A 13,430-nucleotide genomic window follows, 5' to 3' on the forward strand; every position below is an offset into this window, starting at 1 on the left:
TTCAGAAAACCCCTGCAAGATACTATACAGGATGACCATTTCCAAGACACAGTCATCAGATTGTCCAAGACCAATAGGAAAGGAAAAAATCTTAAAGGTAGAGAAAAGGGGCCAGTCACTTAAAAAGAAAACCCCATCAGGTTAACAGTGGACCTTTCAGCAGAAACCTCACAAGCTAGAAGAGATTGGGGGCCTATTTTCAGTGTCCTTAAAGCAAAGAACTTCCAACCAAGAACTTCATATCCAGCCAAACTAAGCTTCATAAGCAAGGGAGAAATAAAATCCTTTTCAAACAAGCAAATAATAAGGAAATGTTTTACCACTAGGCCTGCCTTATATAAGGTCCTTAAGGAAGTGCTAAATATGGCACTGTTGTCCCTGGCACCACCCGGACATCACTCAGGCCACCGGCACCATGAAGATCTGGACTTTGGAGCACGTCTTTGACCACCCGTGGGAAACTGTTACAACAGCTGCAATGCAGAAATACCCAAACCCTATGAACCAACTGTGGTTGGAGTTGATGTGTTGGACAGACATATAGATCCCTCTGGAAAGTTACACAGCCACAGACTTCTCAGCACAGAGTGGGGACTGCCTTCCATTGTGAAGTCTCTTATTGGTGCAACAAGAATGAAAACATACACGCAAGAACATTCTGTAGTTGATCCTGTAGAGAAAACAATGGAACTTGAATCTACTAATATTTCATTTACAAATATGGTTTCAGTAGATGAGAGACTTATATACAAACTATATCCTCAGGACCCAGAAAAAACTATTTTGACTCAAGAAGCCATAATCACCATGAAAGGAATTAGCCTCAGCAGTTACTTTGAAGAACTGATGGCAAGTATGATATCCTCAAATGCTAGTAAAGGTCGAGAAGCAATAGAATGGGCAATATATAAATTAAATGCTGAGATTGAGGAACTGACAGCCTCAGTAAGAGGAAGTATAAGGACTCCAATGGCAGCACCAGCATTTGCAGAGAAGTGATCATGACAGTTGGTAGATAACATTGGGTAGCCCAGGTCTCTCCAAGCTGACTGTGTATTTATTTGTTATTTTAAAAATACAACTATATTTTAGGTAGTTTTTTTTTGATAAGCTGGTGTAAGTCTATGTAATTTTTGATCAAAATGGATTCAGGGCCTCTAAATAAAAGGGATCATCTGAAATTAATGTTGTTTGAAATTACTATCTGATTTTGAGGGTTCCAGTCTTTCTGTGAAAATTCAACAAGAACTCCTTGGAAATTGGTATTGATATTGAATCTCCTTAAGGTAGAATTTTCAAGCTTTTTCTGTATTGGAACTCCACCTGACTTTGTACCAACCCCAGAACAGAGCAGAGCTACCTCCTATAGATGCCCATTGCCCTGCTGCTGTACACTTCAACAGCTTGCACAAGGGAACTCACTTAAAAGGAGAAATTGTGTAGTTTTATAATATATTTTGAGTAAAATAACTTGCCGTGCTATAAACCACCATTCAAAACCAGTGTTTTGATTTGGTACTTAAATATTTTTGGAGTGAAAATTATCACTAAAGTAACAAGACTCCAACAAAAGTATGGTTTCATTACAGAGTACACTATTGATTTGCCAAAGTTTTGTATCTTAGTAAAGGTATTAACTTCCTTGGATTTGTACTTTGTGATTTAGCATGCTGTACCATGGGCTGGTTATGTTTACTGAAAAAAAAAATAAAGTCATTACCTGGGTTTTGCAGTGCTCTAACTTAAATAGAAGAACAGCTGTTCACATCTTTTAGCATTTCACATTTGCCTAACTTAAAAATTTTCATGTGTTAAAATCATGGTTTTGTAATTGCTAAGGTATGATATGTCAGATTATTTGAATATAATCACTTTTTGAAGTAATTGTGACCAAAAAACATCTTTTTTACATGAAGGAGCTGTATATCATTTGAAGTTACTCAAATGATGTCTTGCTCTGAAGCATAAACCCCAGGTACTTAATGTTTTTAATAATACAGTGCCACTGCAGGATTTGTGGGTGGTGGGGAAGAACAAGGATAATGGTGGGCGGAAGCTTGGCCTGAAACTAACCACTAAGTGAATTGTACTGCAGCTTTTACTTATGGGGATTCCTTATTTGGGATGTCAGAGGGCAACTTCAAATTGAAAAACCATTCAGTAAATGTACCTAGTTTTATATTTTGTAGCAGGCAATTATCAACCACTAAATAATAGCTTTGACATTTGCAATTGTTGCCTAGAGAGTATTTTAGCTACAAGGTGATTAGCTCTTGCCTTTATTTTACTGTGCTTAATGTGTGATAAACTTCTAGTCATGTTTCCTATCAAAGAAACCAGTTAATATATATACATAAACCACAGCAATAGCATAACAAACTATTTTAAACAATCATTTTTCTACTTAAAAATTGTTTAGCTTAAGAATTCTTAAGACATTAGTAAAAGCAGGTTAAATTTAATAAGTTTTCTGATTCTTTTTTGTAGCCAGAGACAGTTTTTACAAGTGAAATAACATTTCAGCTAAAAAAAATCACTAAATAATTGATATTTGGTGAAAATCTACCTTGTATAATTTCTGCAAATTACACCTGTTCTGAAAAAGGTGTAATGCCCTAAAGATAAGAAATTTTTAAACAAATCCTTATCCTTTGATTTTTTAAACTCTGATCTAATGATACAATTCTATAAATTTTCATTTTCCAGTGTAGTTAGCTACCTTTTTTGAAATAGCTGGTAATTGATAGCTTTTACCTGTTAAACATAAATACACAGCAAGCAAATGTATTTAAGAGGACTAAACTGGAATAAGTGTTCATAAATGAAACATTTGGACTATTTAATACTAAAGTTGAAAAGTAGATTCAGAAAAACTTTTGTTAATAAAAACTTTCTTTTAAGTGAAAAAGAAAAGCACACTTAACTACATAGCCCACTGACACTAGCAAGCAACTATACAATCAAGTTTACCTAACGACCAGCCAACAACATAATGATAAGATGAAACCCTCATCTATCAATATTAACCTTGAATGTAAACAGGCTGAATGCCCCATTAAAAAGACATAGAGTAGCAAGTTGGATAAAGAACAAAGACCCAACTGTCTGCAGTCTTCAAGAGATCCATCTCACACATAACACCCATAGGCTCAAAGCAAAGGGATGGAGAAAGATCTATCATGCAAATAGAAAACAAAAAAAGAGCAGGGATTGCTATTCTTATATCAGATCAAAAAGACCTTAAACCAAAATGATCAAAAAGGACAAAGAAAGGCATTACATAATGATAAATGGTCCTACAGGAAGACTCAACTATCCTAAATATACATGCACCCAACACTGGAGCACGCAGATTCATAAGACAAGTTCTTAGAGACTTAAAAAGAAACTTAGCCACATATAGTGGCAGGCTTCAACAGCCCCACTGACAGCATTAGGCACATCATCAAGGCAGAAAACTAACAAAGATATTCTGGACTTAAACTCAACACTTGACTAATTGGACTTAATAGACATCTACCGAATACTCCACCAAACAACAGCAGAATTACGTTTTTCTTATCTGCATATGGCACATACTCAAGATCAACCACATGCTCGGCTGTAAAGCAAGTCTCAATAAATTGTTAAAAAACTGAAATCATACTAACCACCCTCTTAAATGATAGTGGAAAAAAAATAGAAATCAATATCAAGATCTCTCAAAACAATACAATTATATAGAAATTAAACAGTTTTATCCTGAATAGCTTTTGGGTAACGAACAAAGTTAAGACAGAAATAAAAAACTTTTTGAAACTAATGAAAACAATGATACAATACACCAAAGTCTTTAGAAAACCATTAAAACAGTGTTAAAAGGAAAGTTTATAGTACTAAATGCATACATCAAGTAGTTAGATCTCAAATTAACAACCTAACATCATATCTAGAGGAACCAGAAAAACAAGAGCAAATTAACCCCAAAGCTAGCAGAAGAAAAGAAATAACCAAAATCAGAGTAGAACTGAATGAAATTGAGACTCAAAAATCTATTAAAAAGATCAATGAAACCAAAAGTTTGTTTTGTTCAAATAATAAATAATAATGATACACCACTAGCTAGGTTAACAAAGAAAGAACAAGAGAAGATCCAAATAAGTACAATCAGAAACAACAAAGATGACATTACAACTGACCCCACCAAACAAAAAGTCCTCAGAGACCATTACTAACACCTCTATGCACATAAACTAGAAAACCTAGAAGAAATGGACAAATTCCTGGAAACGCACAACCTCCCAAGAATAAACCAGGAAGAAACTGAAACCCTGAACAGACCAATAACAAGTTCCAAAATTGAATCAGTAATTTAAAAAACCTAACAGCTAAAAAATTCCTGGGCCAGATTCACAGCTGAATTCTACCAGACATACAACAAAGAGCTAGTACAAATCCTACTAAAATTATTCCAAGAAATCAGGGAGAGGGGGACTTCTCCCTAACTCATTCTACAAGGCCAGCATCATTCTGATACTAAAACCTGGCCCAACAAAATACTAGCAAACTGAATCCAGCAGCATATCAACAAGTTAATTCATCATGATCAAGTACGCTTTATCCCCAGGATGCAAGGTTAGATCAACATACACAACTCGATCAGTGTGATTCACCACTTGAAGAGAATTAAAAACAAAAATCATATGATCATATCAATAAATGCAGAAAAGACTTTCAATAAAATTCAACACCCCTTCATGTTAAAAACCCTCAACAAACTAGGCATCAAAGAAACATACTTCAAAATAATAAGAGCCATCTATGACAAACCCATAGCCAACATCATACTGAATGGGCAAAAACTGGAAGTATTCCCCTTAAGAACTGGAACAAGACAAGGATGCCTATTCTCACTATTCCTATTCAAGATAGTACTGAAAGTTCTAGCCAGAGCAATCGGGCAAAAGAAAGAAATAAAAAGCATCCAGATAGGAAAAGAAGAAATCAAATTATCTCTCTTTGCTGACAATGCAATACTATACCTAGAAAACCCTCAAGAAATCTGCCAAAAGGCTCCTAGAACTGATAAATGACTTCACTAAAGGTTCAGGTTACAAAATCAATGTACAAAACTCAGTAACATTTCTATACACCAATAATATTCAAGCTGAGAGCCAAATCTAGAACATAATCCCATATATAATAACCAGAAAAACAATGTTTTAATACAACTTAGGAATACAGCTATCCAAAGAGGTGAAAGATCTCTACAATGAGAATTACAAAATGCTGTTGAAATAAATCAGACATAACGCAAACAAATGAAAAAACATTACATGCTCATGGATTAGAGGAATCGATATTGTTAAAATGGCCATAAGCCCAAAGTAACTTACAAAATCATTGTTATTCCTATCTACCAACGTCATTTTTCACAGAATTAGAAAAAACGATTCTAAAATTAATATGGAACCATAAAAGAGTCCAAATAGCCAAAGCAATTATAAGCAAAAAGAACAACGCTGGCAGCATCTTACTACATGATTTCAAACTATACTACAAGGCTACAGTAACCAAAACAGCATGGTACTGGTACAAAGACAGACACATAGACCAATGGAACAGGATAGAAAACCCAGATATAAAGCCACACCTATAACCACCTGATCTTCAACAAAATTGACAATAAAAAGCAATGGTAAATTGACTTCTGTTATTTATTCAACAAATTGTTCAGGGATAACTTGGCAGGCATATGCAGAAGATTGAATCTGGACCCCTACCTCTCACCATATACAAAAATTAACTCAAGATGGATTAAACACTCAAATGTAAAATGTAAAACTATTAAAATTCTAGTAGAAAAACTAGAAAATACCATTCCAGACATGGACCTTGGGAAATAATTTATGTCTAAGTCCACAAAAGCATTTTCAACAAAACCAAAAACTGACAAGTAGAAACTAATTAAATTAAAAAGCTTCTGCACAGCAAAAGAAATTATCAATAGAGTAAACAGACAACGTACAGAATGGGAGAAAATATTCACAAACTATGCATCTGACAAAGGTCTAATATCCAAAATCTATAAGGAACTTAAAAATTCAATGATCAAAAAACAAATGATCTCATTTAAAAATAGGCAAAGGACATGAACAGACACCTCTCAAAAGAAGACATTCATGTGGCCAACAAATACATGGAAAAAAGCTCAACATCAGTAATCATTAGAAAAATGCAAATCAAAACCACAATGAAATACCATCTTATGCCAGTTAGAATGGCTATTAATAAAAAGTCTAAAAATAACATGTGCTGGTAAGGTTGCAGAGAAAAGGGAACACTTATACACTATTGGTTGTCATGTAAATTAGTTCAGCCTCTGTGGAAAGCAGTTTGGAGATTTCTCAAAGAACTTAAAACAGAACTAGCATTTGACACTGCAATCTTAGCCAAAGGAAAATAAATCATTCTACCAAAAAGACACACACACACACACACAAATTTTCATTACAGCACTATTCACAATAGCAAAGACATAGAATCAACCTAGATGCTCATCAATGGTGGACTGAATAAAGAAAATACGGTATATACCCACTATGGAATACTATGCAACCATAAAAAAGAATGAAATTGTGTCCTTTGCAATAACATAGATGAAGCTGGAGGCCATTATCATAAGCAAACTAAGGCAGGAACAGAAAATTAAATATCACGTGTTCTCACTCATAAGTAGGAGCTAATATTGAGTACACATGGACATAAACATGAGAACAATGGAAACCTGAGACTACTAGAGTGGGGAGGATGAGAGGGTGAGAGGGAGTAAAGGTTGAAAAACTATTCAGTACTATGCTCCCTACCTGGGTGATGGTATCATTTGTACACCAAACTCCAGTAACATGCAATTTACCCTTGTAAAAAACCTGCACACGTACCTACTGAACCTAAAATAAAAGTTGAAAGAAAAAAACAAGAAAATAGAATAAGAAGGAAGAATTGGTGCAATTCATTGAAAATTCTTGTTAGCAAAGTGATGGTCCTTGGGTCAGAAGTTAGAGAATATGGCTTGCTTATTGGTGTGTTTTTGACATCTTCTTTCTGCTTTTGCCCTCTTCTCTCTACTTTCCAATGATGACAAGTGGAGATTTTATTTCATATTAGGCAGGTGAATTAAACTAAAATACTGCAAGGGCTGGCCCCATTTTCCATGCCACAGTACCTCATTCAGCAAACAGGCTAGTAGTTTGCTAGGAAGCATTTTCTCTTAATTGAACTGCTAGTCTGATCATTTGTGGAGATAAGAATAAGAAGGTGGCTAGGCTGGCCACACCTGTCCTGTGCTTCAAATATTTCCAGAAGTCTTGAGAGCAGTTAAACACAATCCAAGGCAATAACCCACTAAATGAATGACTTCAGGCAACTCATGGAAAAATGTGAAAAATACACTAAAACAAGTGTGACATTGTCATCTCCAACAGCACAAAAACAACCCATATCACCAGGACTCGGCTGCTCTACGACTGGAGCAAAGATGCTAATGGTTATACTGAAAAACTAAAATTAGTAATAATTCTGTTCCCACGAGAGCTTTGTTCTGTTCTGAGCACAAATGGCATCAACATCTTGGGACCTGATGATTAGCTAACTTGAAGCAGATCCTCTAGAAATTTATTTGTTTGTGTATTTATTTTAGAGACAGGGTCTTGCTTTGTCACCCAGGCTGGAACGCAGTTGTGCAATCATAGCTCACTGGAGCCTCGACCTCCTGGGCTCAAGTGATCCTCCCGCCTCAGCCTCCCAAGTAGCTGGGTCTGCAGGCAGGCACCACATGCCCAGATAATTTCTTTATTTTTGTAGATATAGGGTCTTTCTGTGCTGCCCAGGCATATCTTGAACTCCTGGCCTCAAGCAATTCTCTCACCTCAGCCTCCCTAAGCCTAAGATTACAGGCATGAGCCGCTGCGCCCAGCCCAAACGTTTATTTAAATCATGGGATTTCCCATTGGAATTTTCATTTTTAGCTCTAAATATGTTTTTGGTTACTGAACCAGATCTTCCAGCATTAGAATACATCCCCTGTGCACACTCAAGAGATACATTGCCTCTTCCAGGCCACTACAGCAATATTTGATGAATTATGACCCAGGCTATAATAGGAGAACATTACTCACACCAAGTCCCTGAAAGCATCTGTTTAGCTCCACAGGCTCAAATGTTACAGCTTAAAGTCTTCAAACCCCTTTTTAAGAAACAGCTAAATGACACCACCAGGCATTTTCAATCAACCCACATTCATTTGAACTTCAAGTGGTCAAACTTTGTGTGAGAAAAGGTAACACCTTTTTCTCAATAGTCATGTACTACCTCCATACAGTGTTCTTCCACCCTCAGATTAGCTCCATCCACAGTTTTTAAATGTCAACTTTCAGGAACTAATGAGTCCACAGCTTCAGCTCAGTGGTTACAATGGATTTAATTATGATATAGGAGAGGCAGGATCCTTGAGAATGCCCTAGGCAGGGAGCTTTTAATGTCTCAGATTCATTTATGTACATAAATGGAGCCTGTTCCATGTTTCTGTAAAACCGCAAAATTATTGATCATTTTCATTGGCATCACTTTCACCCTAATAGTCTCAGACTGATATTAAGTGTATAATTAAATGACGGCCCCATTGTTTGATCTCAGACAATGGTGATAGCTCACACTTAACAGAGGGTTTATTATGGTCTACTCACTGTGCTAAGTTTTTTACAACAAACATTGTCATTTTACACAAGCCTCAGGAATGTTCAGGAACTTGTCTAATGTCACACAGCTCATAAGTGGTGGCACTGGAACTAAACCCAGGTTGGTCTCATTTCAGAGCATCAACTCTTCACCCCACCAGCCCATCCTACTGCATATACTACATAATTTAATCAAAAATTGAGATTCTCTATTTTCAGCTGCCAAATCAGAGCCAAATATGATTTTGACTCTGAATAGATGTTAAAATTTCCTCCTTGAATTGTCTTTCCTTTTTTCCTTCTTTCCCTTTTAGCATATCTCTTTGCCTCCTTTCACCTTAAATCCCTGCCCCCTTTTAAACGCCAAGAGTCTCAAGCTCCACCCTCACAGAATACCCCTGCAGTAACACAACATATCCATTAGGGTCTAGAAGTCACTCAAAAAATTAAAGGAAGACCTCAGAAAATATGATCATTCTCAATTCTTAAAAAATTAAAAGCAATTAAACTGAACAAAATATTTTGTCATAAAAATGTGTAAATTTGTACTGATATTTGCTTCTTTATAGCCCATACCTGAACTTACAGTCGTGCACCACATGATGATGTTTCAGTCAGCAATGGGCCACACTGCCAGTCTATGACAGCATAGCACATGCAATTGTGTATAGTATATAACACTTAATAACGATAATAAATGACTATGCTACTGGGTTATGTATTTATTAGACAATACTTTTTATCATCATTTTAGAGTGTACTATGTCTACTTGTTTTTTAAAAAGTTGACTGCAAAACAGCCTCAGGCAGATCCTTCAGGTGTATTCCAGAAGAAGGCATTGCTATCATAGGAGATGGTAGCTCCATGTGTACTATTGCCCCTGAAGATCTTCTAGTGGGGCAAGGTGTGGAGGTGGAAGACAGTCATACTGATGATCCTGATCCTGTGTAGGCCTAGGCTACCGTATGTTTTTGTCCAAGTTGGAGTGCAATGGTACAAGCATAGCTCTCACTGCAGCCTCAAACTTCTGGGCTCAAGCAATCCTCCCACACTGGTCTCCCAAAGTACTGGGATTACAATGCAAACTGTCACACTGGACCCCTAAAATTTTCAAAAATAGAAAACAGTTTATAGAAGAAGGCTATAAAGAAAGAAAATATTTCTGTACAGCTATACAATATGTTTGTGTTCTAACCTAAGTGTTATTGCAAAAGTCAAAGTTAGAAAAAATTTTAAATGTATGAAGTAAAACACATTACAATAAGTTAAGGTTAACTTGTTATTGAAGAAAGAAAAATAATTTTTATAAATTTAGTGTAGCCTAAGCATACAGTGTTTATAAAGTCCACAGTAGTGTACAGCAACGTCCTAGGCCTTCACATTCACTCACCACTCACTCACTGACACCCAGAGTAACTTTGAGTTCCGCAAGTTCTTCTCATGGCAAGTGCCTGAGGCAGGTGTACCATTTCTTTATCTTTTATATTGTATTTTTACTATATCTTTTCTATGTTTAGATATGGATGAAGACATAAATACTTACACTGTGTTCCAGTGTCCTACAGTATTCGATACACTAATATGCTGTACAGGTTTGTAGCCTAGGAACAATAAGCTATGCAGCCTGTGTGTGTAGCGGGCTGTACCACCTAGGTTTGTGTAAGTACACGCTATGATGTTTGCACTATGACAAAATCTTCTAATGATGCATTTCTCAGAAGAGGATATCTCTGTCATTAAGCAATGCATGACTGTAGTCTAATGTAAAATACCCTAAAAACTTAATTTGGACTTGTTAATTTTTCATTGTACATTATACTTAGAATAATTGTTAACTTACTGTCACTTTCATCCATTTTCTAATCATTCATAACATCGTGTTTAAGTAGTAGTTCATTTTTACACCATTAAAACATAGAAATACTGTAAATCAGTATAAAATGACACATATAATTTTGTTAAAACTTACATAGAGTGAGTGTATGTATTAGTCTATGTGGTACTCACAATAATTAATTTCATCATGGGGAAAATTATAATATTCTTTAAAATTATTACATGAGTACAATCTAAATGATAGGGTTGCGTTCTGTGATCTGTTGTGAAAACAGGACATGGACACCACACGATATAAATATAAAATAAGATTTTTAGGAAAAAGCAGTCAAAGAAGCATCAGAGGTTATGAGCTCCATCCTCTTGCTATCCTGCAGTGAGGAAATCTCGAGTCGTGGATACCCAGGCATACCATGGAAAGCACACTGGAGGAAGGACCCCACGCCTGTGCCACTTTACGTAGTTAACAAAGCACAGAAAGGGGCCAGGAAAGCTCTAGACACCTGTAAAACAGTGGGAACTTCATGGAAAGGAGATGGCCTTCTTAGAAAGGGGAACTGTCCTGAGGTCAGCCTCTGGATAGCCTGTTCTTCTGAAGAATCAGCTTCTTTCCAAGCTGGTGAAAAAGCGGAAGGGATGAGCCTCCAGAAGTCTCTGGATTTTATCTTCTCAGCATCTAAGCCAATATTTTTAGCGTGTCTTTATTTCCAGTGGGAACAACTTAAAATATGTCAAAAGGACACAGCAATCAACTTAGAGGGGTTCTCAATGGTCAGATTTGAGAAAATTTAAGTAACAACAAGAAAAAATTATAGTAATGGATTACGACCCATAAACTAAAATAAGAAACCAAGGGCCCACAATGGTATAAATAAACAAGTAAAATCTTCTCACAGTAGGCTTCCAACTTATAGATGTTAGACAAAGGAATGATGAAAATGGAAAATCAATTTGGCAAACATCACAGTAATCATTTTTCTTCAGACAAGAATAATTGATAAATTCTTAAATTTCTGAGTGAAAGTTTGATGAGATACAGAATAGTTTACTGAGTCACAAAGTATCTTTCCATAAGATGCATATTAATCACCATGGAAAAAGAATAACTGTTGGAAAAGCATGGTAGAATCCTCTTAAGTGATTAAAAGTTATGGGCAGTAATGGAATAAGTTGATATCATGTGCTTCTCAATGTAATGCATTGAATATCAATTTTATGGTCTCCTTGCCAAAGGGTGCATAACCTAATTTGAATCATGAAGAAACATCAGAAAAATTCAAACTGAGTGACATTCTTCAAAATAACTGGTCAGTCAATACTCTTCAAAAAGTGTCAAAGTTGATGGAAGACACATAAACAAAAAAGACCAAGGAACTAGCACAGATTAAAAGACCCAAGGATACATGATACCTAAATCCATCATGGAATCCTGGGTTAGGTCTTGTACCAGAAAGGAAATTCATGGAATGTTTGCTGAAGTTTGATATGCACTAATTAATAGTACTGTATCAATGCTAATTTCTTGATTCTGATAATTTTACTATCCTTGGGTAAGGTATAAGCTTTTGGGAATCTGGGCAAAGGGCTTGCAGATATCCTTTGTACTGTTTTTACAACTTTTTCGTAAGTGTGAAACTATTTTTAAGTGAAAAGTTAAAGAAATGAACAATGATTGTTCAAACCCTAGTAAACTCCGAAGTACTTTTAGTATTTAAATATTTCTTCATTTTACTAATTGTGTATTTCCCTCTGTAATAATGTATAATTTGATCCTACCATTAAAAAGAATTCTAAATTTGTTTTGTGTACATTTGTGAAATAAAGAAGAAAGACAGTGCACATTATTTTTTTCTATTGTCAGCAGTTCTATGTCCTTTGCTCTTTGACTTCCTAATTTCTCGCTCCTTCAAGACTTGAAATACAGGTTACACTTCCATTCTCTTGACTCTTCAAAAATCTACAAAACTTCTCTCTTAAGGGTCACTAGTGACTTCCTAGCAACTCAGTCCAAGGGTATTTCTTAGCCTTCACCATCCTTATTGTGCTTCAGCAATGTGACAATATGGATGACTGCTTTTAAAAATATAAAAGGTGTGTCAACAATTATTAACAGGTAGACCATCTTGTTTTACCTAGTCCCATTCCCACTAGATTTTTGTTTTTGTAGAGATGGGGGTCTCACTATGTTGCCGAGGCTGGTTTCGAACTCCTGGGTTCAAGTGATTCCCCCACCTCAGCCTCACAAAGTGCTGATATTATAGACGTGAGCCACCATGTGGCCACCCACTAGATTATTTCAAAGACAATCCCAGACATGCTACCATTTCATTCGTAACTGTTTCCTTATACATCTCTAAAGATAGTATCTCTTTTTAACATAACCACAATATCACTATCACTTTGAAAAAAGGCCAATGTTTGACTTCCTCCCCCCCACCGCCTTGGTTTATATTTTATAGGGTTGATTGGTTTGAGACAAATAAATTTATAGGTTATGGTTGGTTGATATTAGACCTTAGCAGTCACCTAACAAAATCCCAGTCCAAGTTAAACCAACCTGTGCACTTGCTCAATGCACCCAAGTGACCCATGGAACAGAGCTGTAGAAAAACCATACACATAACTGCCCTCATTTTAAATGTGTGACAGTTGCAGAGGAAACCTCTTCTCCACAGATTCACGTTTCCATGCAGGGGAAGCACTGCAGAGTAACACTATTGGCCTTTCTTGCCCCCTACCCTCCCTTACTCATTCCTCTGCTGTTCTATGAGGTGGCCCCACTGCAGACTGGGTGGAGGGCAGCGGTGGTATGCTGTTCAGTGCTGCTTGTGTCTAGGTGGTACATCTGCCTAATTTGGGGGTAAGATGTTAACAAGACC

The 13,430-nt window shown here is 36.3% G+C and overlaps 1 pseudogene; it reads left to right on the forward strand.

Moving 5' to 3' along the window:
• Positions 1-415: 415 nt before the first annotated feature.
• LOC697720 (PRELI domain containing protein 3B pseudogene) lies at positions 416-999 on the forward strand (annotated as a pseudogene).
• The last annotated feature ends 12,431 nt before the right edge of the window (positions 1,000-13,430 follow it).

The sequence above is a fragment of the Macaca mulatta genome, chromosome 3 (assembly GCF_049350105.2).
Source record: "Macaca mulatta isolate MMU2019108-1 chromosome 3, T2T-MMU8v2.0, whole genome shotgun sequence".
In the NCBI taxonomy this organism is placed as follows: domain Eukaryota; kingdom Metazoa; phylum Chordata; class Mammalia; order Primates; family Cercopithecidae; genus Macaca; species Macaca mulatta.